The 16004-nt window shown below is 32.4% G+C and overlaps 1 long non-coding RNA gene and 1 pseudogene across 1 annotated transcript; both read right to left on the minus strand.

Annotated features, from left to right (window-relative positions):
• Positions 1 to 505: 505 nt before the first annotated feature.
• On the minus strand, positions 506 to 7676 carry LOC146888754 (uncharacterized; annotated as a pseudogene).
• Positions 7677 to 14133: 6457 nt separating this feature from the next.
• On the minus strand, positions 14134 to 15569 carry LOC146888755 (uncharacterized). Its single transcript, XR_014993563.1, has 2 exons — positions 15140 to 15569; positions 14134 to 14430 (listed from the first exon to the last, which is right to left on the minus strand). It is a non-coding gene; the product is annotated as an uncharacterized LOC146888755 (long non-coding RNA).
• Positions 15570 to 16004: the final 435 nt, after the last annotated feature.

Raw genomic sequence — 16004 nt, forward strand, 5'->3', positions numbered from 1 at the left:
CGGCTAAAAAACACTATAAAATATATCATATTTTGACAATTAAAAACCCATAAAAAATGTTTAAAATATTTTTAAATTTTTTTAATAAAAGTATTTAGTAATTTTTTTCATTCATATGTTAACTAATATTTCATTTATCTATTTTATTTAAAATTATTTTTTATTTACTTATTTATTATAGAAAATACTATTCTCTATTTACTTATTTATTAAATTATTATTATTATATATATATATATATATATATATATATATATATATATATATATATATATATATATATATATATATATATATATATATATATATATATATGAAAGTCTTTCCACATGGGTAGGGTCAATGAAAGAAGCTTGGACAACATGTTCTTTATAAATATTTACTTGCCTAATAAAAAGGATTATGTTCTCTTTTCTCCATAAAAAAAATGATCAATATTTTTCGTTAACTCTTCCATTAACTACACCAAATAACACTACAAAATCCCATATACTTTTAGCCAGTAAGCAAGGAAATAGTATGTTGCAATGCAAATTACAAATTATAAAGTGCAAAATGAAGGATTGAAAAAATCCTAACATATGTAAGAGATGTTGGAATATCATAACATATACTTCAAACTCCATCAAAATTACTATCAAGTGATGATCCTCCGCGCGATGTTGGCAGTTCTTGGCCACTCTCTTCATCTTGTGAAACTAAAATTTAAAATCATATCATGCTAGGATATTTAAAAAGAATACACAAGATATTAAATTATACACACAAACTATAAAGCACTTACAATTACATTAGTCTCATCATCAAACATGACACCTAACTCATGAGGAATATGCCATTCCTTCATTTGGATGTATGCAAGCATGACACTTTTTAATGTCTTTAAATTTTCTTCAAAAGTTGCTAACTTTTCCCTCAGACTAATAACTTTCTCTTTCAATTGAGAACTTTCAGTTGAACCAGAATTTGAGAAATTGTGCCCTGCATTACTAAATCTAGTCGTGGATTGAAATGCAACACTATGAAGACCTGCTAGTCCTAAGCAATGTACACATCTAGAATGATCCTTTCCCAACACTTTGCTAACACAATCATCAGCTGAGATTTCATTAGAATTAACACTTTGACTCATTTCTTGTGTCATTTTCTCCCGTAAATATAAAAGTACACATGAATATTGATTTCTTCTGCATTTCATTCATAAACTATAATAAAAGACAACTACCATTATAATCCAACATACTCAAAGACAGGGAATGCATGAATATTACAATAGTAATTTTAGTTAGATCTTGAAATAATTGTTTAAAATGAATACTTTTCGTGCAGTAAGTTCTTCCAACATCAATCATTTTAGAACTTGTTTAAAGATTCAATAAATAATTGTGCAAACCAACTTGTGATCTAACCATTGAATATTTTATCAAAAGAACAAGTTTGTTGCATTCAAATTTATCTAATTACCAATCATAGAATATAGTTGAAAATCAGAATATTGTAGTAGTATATAAAAATAAGAGTGAAAACATATTGCAAAATTATATGAATTGATAAATACTTTAACTAAACTTAGCGCAATAGACTTTGCCTCTTCATTGACATAAGATCCATTTCTTTTCTTATGAGTCTCAATATACAACTCTCCTCTACCCACAACATGTCCAAGGTTTACTTCCTAATAAATATGAGCATATAAGAACAATAAAACACTACATGAATTTTAATTAAACTCAACAATGAACAAATAATTACCATCTTATGTTGTTTTGTAGACAAAAGCTTTGCACCACCAGTATGAGGAATTTTTTGCACTTTTCTAACTTCAATATTTCTCTTGCTTAATTTCTAAGACAAGAAAGTTATTAATTAAAAGAAAAGATAAAAAAATAGTTATTCATAACAATCATTTGTGAAACCTACCTTATACTCTTCACTCAAATGATAATCAACAAATGAAGACCATTGATCTTTTTGAATACCATCAGGGACATTAGCAATTAATTGTTCTCTTGATAATTAACTATCATAAACACGGTTCCTCAAATTCATCTTTTCATTTCAATACTTATTTGACATGCAAAGGGAACAATAACGTTCAACAAACCTTTCTGATGCCTGGAAATGAAATAAATTCTAAAAAAGAAAAAAAAAGTTAGTATATAAAATTGTAGAAAAAAAGAAGAAATGATGAATCTATAGACATGATAAGCAATAACAACCAGAATGAAAAAAGAACAAATGTCAATCTACATTCTAATACGTGCAAATTGTTTCAAGGAAAATTATAATTGGTAAAAAGCATAGAAGAACTAAAATCAATCATAGAAATACATTAGAGCTAAAAACAAATTCAAGAATAGCAAAGTTAACCATATTATACTCAACATGTACCTTTAAAATGTTAAAACAATCAACGTTGTATGACTTTGGAACCTTTGGCCAACTATCAAAGTTAATGGGAACATTGTTTGAATCTGTAGCAATACGATCACATGCTGAAGAAAGAAGTGAAGTTGCTTCTCCATAGGCTCGTAAATTTTTATCAAATGGCACAAGTATACGTTCACCACGAGGCATCTCAAATACACCTCGCTTCGTCAATTGATTTTTTTTTTTGTATTTCCTTGTTCATCTATCAAATGGTAACATAATGAGCAAGAAATTTTAAAAAAATAATAAATTCTTATTTATAAGTAGAATTGATGTGATCCCATTAAGGCTCATCGCCTAGGCCATTGGCTAGGCCCATTCTTTTTAATTTCTTTTATTTTCTTTATTTCTTTTATTAAATAAATGTTTGTCTAAATTGGGTATTTTTATCAAATGCACCCCATGTCTACAACTTGTCCCATGAGTGCGCCAATCAAATAATGAGCCTAAAGCCCAATTTCTACGTGAGCTTATGGGAGATGCGCTGCTACAACGTATTAAGCTTCCAACTCAATTTCTTCCAGCGTTTGCAACCCACATTATGGATCTGTCTGTGGCCAAGAGTGATTCAAGGCATCATGTGTTGTTCTCTTTCATTGGGCATGCACTGAAATTGCTTCTACCACCACAATCCTCTTGCAGCCAACATCACTCATTTATTAGGCCTGAACCGCGCCACTCTTCTCTCCCCACATTTCATTATGCAGCCACGCAAGGTCCAGTATGACACAAAGAGTGATAGGGTTCTCACACACAGATAAGTATTCGCGCCTTATCTCTACTGTTTTCTTCTTCAATGTTTGCTTCCATTCTATTTCTCATTGATTGCGTTTTTGCTCTCTGATGATTTCGTGCTACTGTTGTGCTTTTTTGTTGAAATTGATTCAAATTTCTTGCTGAAATTTTCTTGAATCAATACGCATTCTTGAAAATGTCATAGATCTCTAATTCTACCGTTGAATGCATGTTCGTTAGGGTTTAATTTCAGTTTTGCTTACTTAGCTTTAAAATTTTATAATCTCATGTTTTGTCTTCGGTAATGTTTAGTTCCTTTATATGTCACTGATTCCATAGCAGTTGTGCCTAAAATGTGTTTTGTTCAATGTTTACGCATCTAATTTTGTCCATGTTCTGTTTTCCATCGCATAATTAGGTTCCTGTGTCTGTTTGTATGTTCGAGAGTTGCTTTTAGAATTTTAGCAACTATATGTAGTGCACATTTACACTAATTCTTGTTTATTCATGCTGTTGATGCCTTCTTGTTGCTTTCTAGTGTTGTGCATGTTTCATAACTCATGCTCGTGGATTTTGTGTTGTTTCTGCAATGCAATTTCTGGCCAAGGATTGCTGTGACCAAAGCATTTAATGCGCCTTCCATCACAGTGTAATCTGATTCATATCTGAATCTGTGTGGAAACGCAAGCTTGGTCCGTGATAGCATAGGCATTTTCTGTACCGTGTTTAGTGCAGTTCATAACTTCATTCCTACTTTGAATTTTCAGTTTCAATTTGAGATGCATGTGCATTGTTTTTGGATTCAACATACTTTGAGTCTTGTTTGATTTTCGTTTTGTTCATCTTGTTCTAGACACCTTCTTTAGGTTCCTTTTGTGTGCCTTCTTTATTGGTTAGCTTATTTTTCTTGCTTGTCTTTATTGGCTATCCTTTGAGTTTGTCTATTAAATCTTTCACTTGATGTTGTCCAATTCTTTCATTTGAGTTTTTATTGTGTTTCTGATTTTTACTCTTATGCAGCTTGCTTTCCTTGGTTCTGTTTTAAATTCTATGCCTCTCATTGTTTTGGCAACCCTTGTAGGTGAAGCCTCTTCTTGTGGGGTGAGTGAATTCGTTGGGAAGTAAAACTACCGAGAGGAATTGTGGGTGTAAGTTGGGACTTGACAGCATCAAAGTGGGAGAAACACTTGAGGGAGACATATTTGGAGGTTGGATCGAGAGTGGAGCATAACATAGCTTTTTTTTTGTGTTTTGCTGTTTTCATATCACGACCTTTGTGTATTATTTCTTTTTTTCGGTTGTTGTTTTTGTTCATTTGGCTTAGGTGGTAAAATGCTTTAGAACAATCCCATCCTTAGCATTTAATTGTAATAGTTTAAGTGTGTTTAGTGTGAGGTTCAAGGGGTTCCAAAGGCAACTTGTATCTTCACTTAGGCTTTCATTTTTCGTCTAGTTTATGTTTTTCAGTTTTTAAGTTTTCAGTCTTTATGTTTTCAGCTTTTATGCTCTGTTTTTTCAATGTTCAGGTTCTGTTTTGTGTGAATTGTATGTTTAGCTTTTTGTTTTAGGTCACCGTGATATCTAGGTGCAATTTATTTTACCACCTAGTTGACCTTTCTTTGGTCATAAGTTCATACACACTTTTTTTCACACAATCTATTTTCATTTGAATTTCTATTGAGAATTTTTGTGAAAGAAATTTAGAGATCTATGGCTAGGAAAGGCTTGGTTTCTAAGCTTGTCCATGAGACTCACCTCCCTTTCTTGGGAGTATCTCTAGATATCTTTTCCATTATTTTCTCTTTAGGAATTCTTTAAATCTTTGTGAAAATTGTTTTGCTAAAAGTGTTTCAAAATGAGTTTTTCTTCTTCTAGCTGTGTGCATTTAGGTAGGCATAGTAGTATGCATTTAGGTAGGCATAGTAATCATGAGTTGCATCATACCATTCATAGTGACATTCCATTCTTTGGGAAGGATATAGGACCAATATCATTTCGAGATTGGATGTGGGATACCGAGAAATTGGTACAACCTTTGTTTAGTAAATATAGTCATATAGACATCCTTAAGCATGTTACATCTAGGTTTGTAGGACGTGCATTTGATTGGTGGAAAGAGAGGCAATATAATGTGAAAAAGGGGAGAACATCATGCATTAATACATTATATCAATTAAAAAAATGCATATGGAAACATTTCATTCCCCCTTCATTTAGGATCACTAAAGCACAACAAGCTAGGATAGAAGACTTCATTGACATTGGGGATGCATTTATCCAAAACATTTCTAAGTTTTCTAGACTAGAAATAGATTTTAAGCACAATTTAGACTTGCTCTTGAGTGAACAAAGAAAGAGAGAAAAATACAAGAGAGAGCAAGCTAAACATCAAAAGCTTCGAGAGTTTGAAAAGGAGAAAAAGAAGAGCTTGATATGCTTTGTGCTCAAAGAGAACAAAAGAAAAAAAGAGAGGAAGAAGAAAAGGCTAAAGAGGAGAGTCTAAGAAAAGCCAAAGAAGAGACTGAGATAAAAGAGTCCGAGGAAAGAGAGAAAATAAAACAAGAGAGTAATCTTGAAATACAATCACAAGTGGTAGAGTTAAATATCATTTCAAACGAGAAAAGGGAACTTAGTGCCACGGATTTGGTGATCAATCCTTCACCAATTCCTTACATGAAGATTCCATTTCCAAAATTTTTAAACTCTTCTCACTTTTTCATTAAATCTTTTGTTTTGTTTCCTTCTCAAATATTTTGTTCTCCATCTCATTCACTTATTTCATACTCCTTAACATTTTGTGCCAAAACACACTTTGACTCTAAAATACTTTTCAAAAATCATCTTAGTCAAAGTGTAAGACACTCTTGTGAAGTGGGCCTCATACCAACTTTTTCCAATTTTATGAGGCCATTTTCACACATTCCCCAATCACTTTTACTGCATGGTCATTATGATTTTAATTCAATTTTATTTGATGACTACTGCAAATTTGTCTTTGATCCTGGTGAAACTCTAACTTTGGTTGTTGTGGGCCTTTAATAACCTTCTAGATCTGAGGACATTGGCTAGGTCCATTCTTTTTAATTTCTTTTATTTTCTTTATTTCTTTTATTAAATAAATGTTTGTCTAAATTGGGTATTTTTATCAAATGCAGCCCATGTCTACAACTTGTGCCATGAGTGGGCCAATCAAATAATGAGCCTAAAGCCAAATTTCTACATGAGCTTGTGGGAAATGCGCTGCTACAACGTATTGGGCTTCCAGCTCAATTTCTTCCAATGTTTGCAACCCACATTATGGATATGTCTGTGGCTAAGAGTGATTTAAGGCATCATGCGCTGTTCTCTTTCATTGGGCCTGCACTGAAATTGCTTCTACCACCACAATCCTCTTGCAGCCAACATCACTCATTTATTGGGCTTGAACCGCGCCGCTCTTCTCTCCCCACATTTCATTATGCAGCCACGCAAGGTCCAATGTAACACAAAGACTGATAGGGTTCTCACGCACAGCAGCCCATTTCCACCTTTCTTCGTCTTTCACGTGTGCCAAACCTCAGCGTGTTGTTAGGGTTATCATCACCAAAACGGTAATGTCTTCCTGCGCAACCTCCTTTCATTTCCGCATCACGCTCCTTTCGCAGTTGTGCTTGGGTTTCTCATCTCACGCGTCGCGCAGCTGGCTTTCTCGCCTCAAGCCATCATGCGTTTCTTTTTTTGTAAACCTCTGTAGGTTTCCTTGCCTCACGCACTCCACTGTATTGGTTAGGGTTATGTTCATGCCTTCCATATGTAGTCTAGGGTTTCCCTTTCCTAACTCTCTGTCGTTAGGTTCGTGTAGATGACATCCACCCTTTTCCACTTGCTATTCTGTTTGCTTCGGCTGCCCTTCAATCTATAAAAGGTGCATGCCAATCTCTTGTAAGCTAGCTGAGATGAATGATAAAATCTGGTTGAGAACACTCCCCTTTCGTCTCTGCTCAAACCCTAAACCCTATATTAGGTTTCACCTCGTCGGGTTTACCAATCCAGTGAGAAGCCTGAGAGATTCGAGCATTCACTTCAATAATCGATCTTCCGCTGCGTTTTTCCAGTCATTTCCACCGAACAAACGACTGCCGGAGGCCGTCTCTGTCGAACGGAGTATATTTTCGCCGATCAACGACGTCGATGGCCTCATCAAGAATAAAAAACTTAAAATTACCTATAACATGTACAGTCCATATTTTACTCGACTCATGTCCTACATGTGGTTGTTGAGTAGTATCCACTGGAAGTGGGACATGTAGATGTGGCGTAGGAGCCATAGGAGGAGGAATATGTGGATGTGGAGTAGGAGCCATAAGAAGAGGAACATGTGGATGGGTTGACATAGAAGGAATATGTAGTTGCTGAGTAGGAGGTATAAGTGGAGGAATACATGGTTGTGGAGGTATAGGACACACAAGAGGAGGAACAGGTGGTTCTTGAGTAGATGCAGTTTTTTTAAGACGTTTGGCTTTAAGAGCCATGATTATTTAAACTAGAGTACAATTCTAAAGTACTGACAAATGAAGATGAACAAGAGAAATTATAATAAAGTAATTTGATATGCCACAAAAATTAGATAAGAGGATGGATCAAAACAATAGAGTTAATTCTCAAACAACAAATTCTGGGTTTGTTTCAATTAAGACAAGATATTTTAAGATAAACTTCTGCAAAAGCACTTGCATAAAAAAATGCGTATTTAAAATCAACTTATAGAGAAGCTAGTGTGATAGAATATTTGCAATGCATGTACCCACTTTAGTTTTTAACTTCAAATTTTCATCTCTTATAAGTGTTTCTGGAGTAGTTTAAGCAAAAATAAAGACAAGTTCCAAATTCAGAATAGTGTAATGGTGTTCATGAAAGAACAAATTCTAATTATTCACCAAATAGAAACAAATGCAAAAATTTAATATCTTGTGCAATCAATAGTTGTTCCAAGTTTCCACAACACAAGTAAACTAGTAAAATAATAAAGAAAAAAGACCACTAACAATCTCACACACAGAAAAAGAAGAAAAAAAAATCCCCAGAGGTTCAGGCAAATGGAAAAAAGAACACAAATGAAATTAAATGCTCAAATTGGAACTCAACGGGATGATAAACAAAAGTTGAACTTAATCAAAACAAACACTTAAGAACTTTTAATCATGAAAATAAATGACAGATGAAGCTATTCCAACTTTTAACCATCTTTAAGACCTAAATCAGTTATCAGAAGTAAAATCTCTTAAACCTTAACCCTGTCGCATTCTTCCCCATCATAACAATCTTTTTATCCAAAAATAGATAGAGGTGATTTGTAGTTGAAACATCCAACATCTAACGTGAGAATCAATGTTAACACGTTTCTCCAAATTGGCAATCCAAATAAAATAGGTTGAACTTACACAATAGATGGGCCTATAAACGTAATAGGAGTATGTGCCTTCCATCTCAGAATCTAAGAATCATACATCACCAACTAAATCCAAATGTTCATAAACTTAAAACAATTTTACAATTTAATGGAAACTCAAACTTTTGGACTACGTAAAATTAAAAACCAAGCTAGTTAAGGATTCAAAGATAAAATGTTTCCTAGGTATGAGACAACTGTAAACAATAGAAAGGCACATCTTTGACATTAATCTTGGCACTAATTAGCCCACCCCTTCAAAATTTATTGAAAGGTAAAAGATAAAAATTGCAAAGAATGGTAATTCAAGTGTCAAAAGAAAAGACTAAATAATTTTTGAATGGATATTTTATGCCTCTTTTTGAACAAAGAAAATACAAAAGTTACTAACCTATTCTGCATCACTTTATATGCCTCAGCCATGCACTTTTTTTCTCCTTTAAAGCACTATATGCCATTTTTTGTACTTCTTATTTTTCAAGATTAATTAACCATCTCCATTCAACGCATTCCTATAACTGAGCTTTGCTATTGAATTTAATCTTACCATGATACTTTTACTAATTATTCAAACATACTTGTATCTCCTTGAAGGAAGGTTTCAGCATGATTTGTAATAACAAATTCATTATCTATATCATCCCTTGCCAATGTTATTGCCTCAATTTCACTTGTAAATAAATTGTTCAAATCTTGCTCATGGTATGACTCACTTTCAAATAGAATATCTTCACCAACTTCTCTCATATCATACAAATCCCTTGGCATCATGTGGACTACAACACTCCATCCCTTATTTACCTCATCATCAACATAATACACCATTTGTGCTTGTGAAGCTTCAATATATGGGTCATGCTCTTCAAGTTCACCCATATGAATAGATTGAGAAAATTTTACCAAAGTGAATTTCCAAGCATCCTCTAAATCCTCTAGAACGTGTAGTATCAACCCACTTGCATCTAAAGAGGACAACTCTAAGAAAACCATAATAATTAAGCTCAATTATGACTTCTAACTTCCCATATTATGGCAAATTCGCCAGCCTCAAATTTTCATCATTATTGCTTGTAACACATGATGTGTTTGAAGTTAGAAAAACTCTACTATTTTGTGTTTGTAAACCTTCATCCCGTCCTACTGTTCTAAACTTGTACCCATTGATATTATATGCAGAATATCTTTTCGCAATTGGCATTGGGCCTCTAGCTAGATACTTTAATTCATCTAGAATTACATCTGTATTGTTTGGATTTGTAACCTATATCAGAAATCATATTAGTCATAAAACTAAATCATAAATTACACTAGTATATGTTTAAACTTACCCTTTGATGAAACCAATTTACAAATTCTTTACTAACTATCTTTTTTAACTCTGCATTTGAAAGTCTTTGATTTCTTGTCTTTCTCTTGGTGAATATTTTGAATTCACTGCCATAAGAGAATATCATGTTAAATTGAATTCATGGAAACTAATCGCCACATACAAGATATCTAAATACTTACTCAACATAGGGTTGGACTTTTGAATAATTTAGTAACAAATATCGATGTGTTTGTATTTTCTCTAATGGTGTAAGAGTGAAAGTCGATGAACTTCGCACTGATATCTACCTATTTGAGGATAAATAATTTGAAGATGTTCACTTTCATTAGGACGATCATTAACACGTCGACTTCTATTCAACCTTGATTCAACTTCTTCATACAATGAGTAAAAAGTGAGAGTCTCTTCAGCTAAATAACTTTCACTTATAGATGCTTCAGGTTGTGCTCTTTTTCGTACAAAGTACTTCAAATGTCCTAACATTCTACAAAAAGAAACAATAATTTAACCAATATTTTAATCAAAATAAATAGGTTAAACATAACTTCATGTATTTACCTTTCAATTGAATACATCCAACGTTAATAGACTGGTCCTCTTAATTTCACTTCTTCTACAAGATGACAAGTTAAATGGACCATCACAATGAAGAATGATGGAGGTAAAAGAATTTCCAAATGACAAAGAGTAAGCACAATTCGATGTTGTAACTTGTCAAGATCTGAGATATTCAATCCTTTACAACATAACTCCTTGAAAAATGAGGAAAACTCCACCAACATTGTAGTCACATGGTTAGGCAAAACATTTCGAATAACTATTGGAAGTAAATGTTGCATGAGGATGTGAGAATTGTGACTCTTAAGGCCAAATATCATATCGCTTTCATCATCAACACAACAAGATATATTACTTGAATAACCATCTGACATCTTCACATTCTTTAATGTATTGAGGAATATCTTTCTTTATTCTCTTGTCATTGTAAATAACAAAAGAATGTATTTTCCATTTTTCATTCGGCCAAAGGTCTTCTTTTATCCCCATATCTTTTAGATCTTGACGAGTTTGAAGATGATCTTTTAATTTTTCATCTTTGAGCATTGTATACAACACATTATCACATACATTCTTCTCAATATGCATAACATCAAGGTTACGATGTAAAAGATTTTCCTTCCAATAAGGAAGATTAAAGAATATGCTTTTTCTTCTCCATTGGTTTCCTCTACTACTTGACTCAAGATTTCTATCAAATGTTATGGCATGAAGTTGTTTCAAAATTTCTAACCCAGATAATAATTTTGTAGCACCTCTTTCTTCAATTGTGCCATCAAGTTGTTTTTTCATCAATCTAAATTTATGGCTTCTCTCTAAAAAGCGTCGATGACCCATGAAACACCACTTGTTACTACGTCTTAATCGACAAGGAAAAACATCAAAATTACTAGTTGGACAAGCATAACATGTATAAGTATTCCACCCAGATAGAGTACAAAGTCCAGGAAAATCACTAAATGTCCACATGAGAGACGTTCGCATTACAAACACTTTGTTTGAAAAAGAATCATATGTTTCAACTCCTTCTATCCATAGCTCATTCAACTCTTTCACTAAAGGTTGTAAGTACACATCTATCTTGTTTCCCGACATTTTTTTCCTGGAATTATCATAGAAAGAATAAAAGATGATTGTTTCATGCACTCCCAAGGAGGTCTATTGTATGGAATTAAAATAACTGGCCATATACTATGACTATTATTCATGGTTCGATAAGGATTGAAGCCATTTGTTGCAAGGCCAAGGCAAACATTTCTAGGTTCTAGAGCAAACTCAGGGTGAATTTGATCAAAAATCTTCCATGCTTTACCATCTCTTGGATGTCTCAACAATCCATCTGGGTTATTGTTTAAAATGTGCCATCTCATGGACTTTGCTGTTTTTGGAGACATGAATAATCTTTGTAACCTTGGTTTCATGGGAAAGTAACGTAATACCTTTACTGGTAGTTTCTTTTTTCCACTAGTACTTTTTTCCTTCCATCTAGATTTATTACAATATTTGCAATTCTCCAATTTTTCATCTTCTCCCTAGTATAACATGCAATTTTTTGGGCGAACATCTATCTTGGTATAATTAAGACCAAGCTTTTGTATCACCTTCTTTGCCTCATAAAATGAAGTAGGAAATTTTCCATATTCAAATGTGTCTGCTAATAACTCAAATCATTGTCATAGCCTTGTTAGTCATACCACACAAACATTTTATATGATACAACCTTAATAGAAAAGACAACTTCGAATACTTTTGACATCCTTCATACAACTCTTGGTTACAATCTCTAAGCAATTCAACATATTCTTCACTTGGCATGGTTTCTACAAATTCGGAAGGTCCTTCATATGCATCATAATCCACATCATCGTTTTTATTCATCCCAAATACATCATTTATCATATCTATCACTGGATTTTCATTTTGTGATGGCACATTTACTACATTTGTGTCTCTTGATTGCATTGTGTCATATGTTTCTCCATGCCAAATCCAAACTTTGTAATTTTTTGGAAACTGCTTGCAAATTAAGTGGTCAAACACAACCTTTTTGGTTTCCCATTTGTTATAGTGACATCTAGGACAAGGACACCTTATTGTACCATTGACAGAACGATATTCAAATGCCAAATCTAGAAACTTATTTAACCCATCTAGATTCAATTGTATTTAGTGGCATATCAATCCATGACTTATCCATTACTAAACCTGTCTAGCTGAGTTCAAGGAGAAAAAACTAGTTGTAAATAATTGGATATAAATGAGGGACTCAATGAGATTAGAAGTTGCAAACACTAGAATAGAAAACAAAGAATTATGAAAAAGAAAGGCAAAAGAAGTAATCATCTAAGAAAAAAACTATTCAAAATCCATAGTTGACAAACAAATATTTCTTAATTTTCTGACAACTAATTAACGTCTTGAAATCTATCTTAGTTTTTATAATACCTTCTTCTACATATCCTCATTTTCATATCACTCACCTTTAAGGATTTTTCCTACATATAACCTTATTTAACCATTGGAGGAAGATTTTCAAAATCCAATATCGTCATCGTAATAAGACTTATAGTTTTCTTCCTAGTGAATGAGCACAATTAGAGAGAAGAAATCAAGAATCTGTTCCCAAATTGACAAGAAAATTGTCAGCATTCTCCAACTTAATCCCTTTAACCTACCTTAAGGTAATGTTCTTTATTATTTACGACATACTAATCATAATGTTTAATTATGTTTTTGTTTTCTAAAATTTAGAACAATTTTGGTCGTAATATTGAAGCTTAAAATTTTCTTCCTATTTGATTTTGTTGATAGGTAGACACAAAATCTATCTCTGATGCATTGAATTCAGCTATTGCAGTAATAGAAAATATGAAACCATTAATCACAAAATCCTTGCTTTTTTTATCAATGTTTAATCTTTTGAATTAAAGAAAATAAATAATGATTTGATTGATTTCAAATTCTATAAGAGAATGAGAAAAACATTGGAGTGCATCTTTATTCAAACAGTGATGGAGTCAAATACCACAAACTATCACCATGGCATTGCTTAATGAGGTCTCACTACACATATTTAAGGACCAATATTTTCTTTTCTTGTACTTTTATTTTTATTTTTCATTTTATGTATTTACTTTTTAATTACAAAACTTAATATATACTGTAATTTTTTTTTATGAAAACCATGCTATATACTTAGAAGTCATGTTGATAAACTGTGCAACTTTCTTAAATAATTGACAGTGTATTTTATTTGTCATATAGCAAAGTACATATAGCATATATGGTGATTTTCCTTTTCAAATTGATTCCTCAAATCCAGAATGGATCTGAAGCTATAAATATGTCCCATTGAAAGATATGCACCGCCAAAGTTCTCTTTTTTTTCAAGTCAAGTACATTCACTTTAAATCTAAAATATTCTCTCTATTAAACACATACATAGAAACAATAGAAGAAATAATTAAGTGTGTACTTTGTGACACTATATGCTCTCAATCAAATGACAACGAAAATGAATTTAATGATTGTAATTTGTGGGAAAAAGACACACAAGATATGCATTAGTATTGAAGCATGAAAAAGAAAAACAGTTTTTGAGTGATGGAAAGGCATGGTACGTGAGTATGTGCAGTGAAGGTTGAAGCACACGAGAACAAATGGGATTGCATTCATTAATTAACTTAAACGACTGTTCTAAAGAGTAGCCAACCAAACATATAAGAAATATAAAAATCCAGAGAGAGTGTGTAATATATATCTATATACATATAACAAAATTCTCTAGAACAAATACATTGTATCTATAATTATGAGGAGCATCAGAGAGTAGAAATAAGAATAATAGTGAAAATTTAGTATGAGAAGCATTGAGATTCTTACTCTTTTAACCTTTGGGAGAGAAATCTACATTGATGCACTTGTGTTTGTCCAAAACTAGTGGGTGATTCTGAGTTGGAGAGAAGAGAAGAAAGTTCAAAGAGGATATACAAAAAAGATTCTACAGATATATACAAAAAAAAAGGCTTGTAATTGCAAAATATCATCTAACTTTCACAGGATTTTTAAATATTGAGTTTCTTAATGAGGTCAAGGACATGTGGCAATATAGAAATTTGATAAAAAAGAAGCACGCATAGATAAAACTTGAAAGAAGTCAACACTCTAAATCATCACTTGCTTCCTTAGGTTTAGGATAAAACAAAGAACCCAACAAAGAGCATAAAATCATAATTCAGTTATTGCAGATTAAGGTAAGAACACTAACTGATAAAATAAATATTATAAAAAATTTGCAAACCAATAAGAAATTTCATATCATATAACCATTATTGTGTCCAATCAGAGGAAAACATTTTTTTTGACATATGCCTCAACAATTAAGAGAAACTATAGCAGTGTGGAATGAACCATTATCAAAAACACAATATTTGGACCCTTCCTTCCGAAACTAACCCTACAATAAAGAAATCTTTTACAATATTCAAAAATACTAGAAGAATTGAATTGCCATAGAAGAATTACAACATTAATAACCTAAGAAGAATGCGAGAAAAAATCAATAACTTCTTCTATTCGATTGCACAATATTTAGAATTCTAACTTCAGAAATCATTAATACATGATCCAAAATAGTAATGAAGAACATAAATAAATACCTCAATAATGTTCCAACGAGTAACTGCTTCTTGAGCTCAACCTTGTACGATTTCAATTCCAGATCGATTCTCCACAAATTTTCCTTCCACCGCGACAAAAATTTCCATTAAATCAAGAGACCTTATGCTAATTAAAATGAATAGAGCAAACTAATAGTAGAATCAATAGGTTTAGGGTTCCAAAAATAGAGATAGAGGAATGGAAAGAAGAAACTAGAACGGAAAGAAGAAACTCTACCTTCAAAATGTGAATCTACAGTAGAAAACGTAAAGCTCGAATGATGTCGTTGGTTTTCATCTTCGAAGGTAACATCCTCCGCAACATTTCTCAATGAAAACTGGTTTGGACACTTTAAAGTGAAACAGACATGGGCTTTTGCTTTATATAAATTTAACATCTCAATTTAAAAAAATTAAAATTTAATTATATAAAATTAAAATAACATTAAAAATTGTGACAATCAAATAAAACTAACAGAAACGTAAATATTAGTAGCATTTTATTTTCTGTCAGAAAACAACTGCTAATAAAAAAACTTTTTTTGTAGTGTGGATTGATTCAAAACAAATAAGAGTGAACAACACATAAAAAGAGTAAAACCCAAATCACACACAAAAAGGAAGAAGAAAGCATAAAATGGAAAGGAAAGGAATGATAAAAATGTGAGAAGCCATGGCAACCTTGAAGATGAGTGGATGTGTGTCGCCACTTAAATCAAGATTCAAGATAAGGCTTAAAAGAACTCCACTCCCTAAGGATAAAGACTCTCACAATGGTTGATACACAAAGGTGTTTAATTTCTCCAAAATGTTCAACCCTTGTACAAGTGTTAGAGGTCCCCTTAAATAGACAAGTCTAGGGGCC

Source organism: Vigna unguiculata, chromosome 1, assembly GCF_037176805.1.
Source record: "Vigna unguiculata cultivar grain cowpea cultivar isolate G323 ecotype 2 chromosome 1, ASM3717680v1, whole genome shotgun sequence".
Lineage (NCBI taxonomy): Eukaryota > Viridiplantae > Streptophyta > Magnoliopsida > Fabales > Fabaceae > Vigna > Vigna unguiculata.